Raw genomic sequence first — 4,213 nt, forward strand, 5'->3', positions numbered from 1 at the left:
CAATTCTTACTGATGTGTCCCACTCTAAGACAACTAAAACATACTATCTCACCATTTAGCCATTTCTTGTAATTTCCTTGGAAATGTGCCTTGATACAATTCTTTGGAATGTGTCCATACTCTCCACAATAGCGACAATTATACCATGTGTTATAATCCTAGTCATAGGAATTTCCTTTCTTTGCTGCATAAGTATATTTTCCAAATGACCAGTGTGATTTCTTCTTAAGTCTACACTCATAAGCCTTATGTCCATACTTTTGATGATTGTAGTAGTAACCTTAGAATCTAGATACCTTTCCAGTTGAATCCGTGTTTTCTATTTTTTGTTCATGAGTTGATGTCTTATTTTCTTGCATTTAGAACAATTACCACTTGGCTTAAGTTTAGAAGTTTTCTTACCATATTTGCTTTTGCAAATGTTTTTTGTATGTCTAATCTTTCCATAGTAATTACATGTATGTTTTCCTTGTGATTTTGCATTCCTTTCTTCACCACTTTTGGATGATTCTCCTTCTTCAGTAGTTGAAAATTGCTTGTATCCAAGTCCTAGTCTTTCTTTTCCTCTTGGTGACTTCATCATGTCTTCAAAAAAAAAATTGTTTCATTTGGTTTGTTCATCCTTTCCATGAGATCCCTTTCATTCTTTAACTCATTCTTCAATTTCTCATTTTGTAACTTTATATTTGTGATCTCCAAATATTTTATGTTTGCTTCTTGATTTCCAATCACTAATTGATTTATCATGTTAATCTAAGCATTTATAAACTTCTAAACTTCAAATGATGTTTCTTCAATTTTGCTAGCTATTTGTCTTTTTTCTTCTTCATCTATGAGCTTATCTTCTATTTTTTTTATCTTTTGTTTAATGGCTTCATGTAATGTGATAGATTGAATTTCTTATTCAATCTTTAGATCTTTTGCTTCTTTCACTAGGGCACTATTATATTCTAGTATTTTGTCATAGCTTCATATTTGTTAGTAGTCCTTCCATTTTCCAACAATCCTTCTATATCAACTTCTATGTACTGATTGTCATTAATATGTATAGCCATCTCTCTTCTCCTTTAGAGAGATTTTCACAACTCTTCTTTAGTTGTGTACAATTGTTGCAACCCGATCTAGATTTCAATTATCTAATTCTCAAAGATCTTTCCCATCTTGTATACTTCCATCTCAATGATCCTATACTCTCAAGTTGTTAAACTTCCTCACAAGAGAACTCAGCTCTTATACTAATTATTACAATAAATATGGGAAACAAGATACTGAGAGGGGGGGTTTGAGTTGGGATCTTAAACTTTTGACTAAAAAATTAATTTCATTAAATCAATACCTAATTCATCATTAAAACTATAATGCTGAAAAAAATAAGTCCATCACATCCATAGCAATTCAACACATAACACATTGATTTGGTTACCCAAAAACACTTCAAGATGAAGGTAAAATTTGGGTGAGGATAAAACCCACAAATCTTCACTATTGCAACAATAAAGTTAACTTGCACTAAGGTTACAATTTTTTACCATAAGATATGATCCACCTGGTGAAAGTTCTATCATGTTAAAGACTTGAAAGACTATTAGGTCTTTCCTTGTTAGAGGGCTTAACACTTACAATAAAGTAAGGACTCTATTAGGAGATTTACATAGGCTTGTTAGAAACACTCTATTAAGAGATTTACCCTGTCTTAATTACAAAATAACTGATTCAGTACCTAACCCTTGGTATGCTCTGCAAGGTGATATTGGGTCTCCTCTTTCCTCTATCTCTAATCTAATTCTCCTAATCTGATATAATTGTTCAGTCCTTCACTACTCTAATTTATCTCTACTAGATCTGTCACTTTAACTCCTTCACATGCATGTATCCTCTCTGCATTTTATCCTTTCTTTTTTGTCTCACTCCATGTCTGTCACTCTATTTGATTCTAGGGTTAGAATCCTTCTTAAATAGATTTTATGTGAAGTTTCTAGATCTTGATCAATGGTTTAAACTTCATCATCTTTTTTCATTTTATCCATTTCTCTTATTGGTCAAATTGTTTTCCTAGGGATCATTAACTTCTACTAATGAGGCATAATAAGAATTTGATCTGGCTCTAAAAGTATTAAATGTCATAGAAATGGTGGTCAAAATGATTAACATATGTGTTTTTACCATCACAAAATCATATATCAAAACATCATTGCTCAACACTTGAGTACTCTAATTCTCAATCATGTATGTTGTTGTTTGACTTCTATAAGTTTGTGTGCTCAGCACTTGATAACTTCTCAATATTCTTTTTCATCATTATATTACTTGGCTCATACTATATTCTTCGGCTCGCATATCTTCTTGGTCTCTACTGAATTCTCAACAATCATTGTTTTTCTTACTCTAAGTATTACTTGTTCAACCTTTACTAGATAACTCAGTCGCAGTGATGACCTTGTAATCTTTCCTAGTAAATGACTAAGTGTTTGGTCACTAATCAGCAACATATTCTTAGAGATCAACATGCCATAGTCTTCCTTGGAATTACAATTTGTTTCTTGCTTCCACACTATGATGACAAGAACTTGTTAGCATCCCTCCAAGTCTTGTCACTTTTTATAATGCTAAGCAATAAATTTGCAACTCTATCCCACACAAGGATGCATAGGCATCAAGCCTTTACAACCATCTTGAAAGTCATGAAAAATCTTATAAAGAAGCCACTAAGTTTTTATCTCTCTATTTTTATCACAAGAGACCACTTATTTCATAAAACTCTCAATAGCTCTCACTCCAAACCCTTCGCTAAGAGAAAATACTCTTCAAGAGATTTTACATATAATGAGAATACACAATAATTTCTTCGAGATTCTCCTCTTTGGAAAACTACAAAGACTTCTCCAAGTCCCCTCCCAAAGTCTAATTTCCTCTTCAAAGCTAAAATTTCCCCCTTTATATACATTTATTTACTAATATAGCTTTCAACCATTATTCCTAATTTTAAAATATATCCATTAGAAAATCAATAACCTCCACTAAAATTATTTGGAGTTTATTCATTTTGAGAAAAATGGAGATTGATTTTAACCCATTCCTTATTTTGGAAGCTTGGACTCATTTAATAATGGGCTTCCTTCTACAAAGAAAATTGCATCTAGTTTATTCCATTGCATTTCATTTCAATGGGGTTGTTATGTTTCTTTTCAATTTTCATCCGTTACATTCAAGATATTCCATTTCATGCCTATGATGAAAACTTAGTTTTTCCTTGCATTGATTCATGTTTCCCCTTAAAGGGTAATCTTTTCAAAGATGTTTTTGATCAACCTTTAGTGGTTCATGATGTTATTACTTTTAATAGTGACACTATTTGGGATGAACCCTTAGATAAGCATATAGATCACTCCATTTCTCATGAGTTAATTTCTTGTTATAACATGGTTATTTCTCTAATTGATGAACTCATTTCTATGCATCTCATTGATATTCATTCTATACATTAGGCCTTTATGATATTTGTATGTACTTATCCTAAGAGTGCCTTAGACATATAACACCACACCTTTGATTCCACTTCTTGCTCCTTTCAAAATATATCTCAAATATTTGTGTCTCACGAATCTGATTTTGCTTCTTTTAAACTCTTGAAGATTGTTGAGGAGCAAATTTCTAGAGATATGGTTCCTCCCTTTTTGGATCTACCACCTCTTTAGAGTGTAATAAGGATATTTGGATTTAAACAATGTGTTTGGCTTAGTGGTGGTCTTATTCTCTTTAAAAGATGAAGTTAGGGATTCAAACCTTGCTAATTGTATTTTGAACAAATCTTCGTCCATGTAGGACAACCACATGCCATGTGACACTACTTCATTGGTTCACATCCGAAGTCACATAGATGTCATATCATCATCAGTTTCTATGAGTCCTTTTTTTTTTTTTTACTTCCACATCAGTAGTCTTGACTCCCACTTGTTGCTATAGGAATGGAGGAAGATGATGACTAAGCTACTCATGTCATACTGATGTCACCATTTTGACTATCAACCCTTTTCCTAGGCAACTTCCAATGAGCATAACTTTCACATACAATCTTCATTTTTGACATAATGAATGTCATTGGAATGCTCTTGACAAGATCTTTATTTTGAAACCCATTGTTGACCACTTTTAAGATGGTCAAATTTCACCTTTTTGGTCAACCCTTGTTTTGCCTATTTGGCCAAACCTTTGA

The sequence above is a fragment of the Cupressus sempervirens genome, chromosome 11 (assembly GCF_028749045.1).
Source record: "Cupressus sempervirens isolate cs-2001-9-10 chromosome 11, ASM2874904v1, whole genome shotgun sequence".
Lineage (NCBI taxonomy): Eukaryota > Viridiplantae > Streptophyta > Pinopsida > Cupressales > Cupressaceae > Cupressus > Cupressus sempervirens.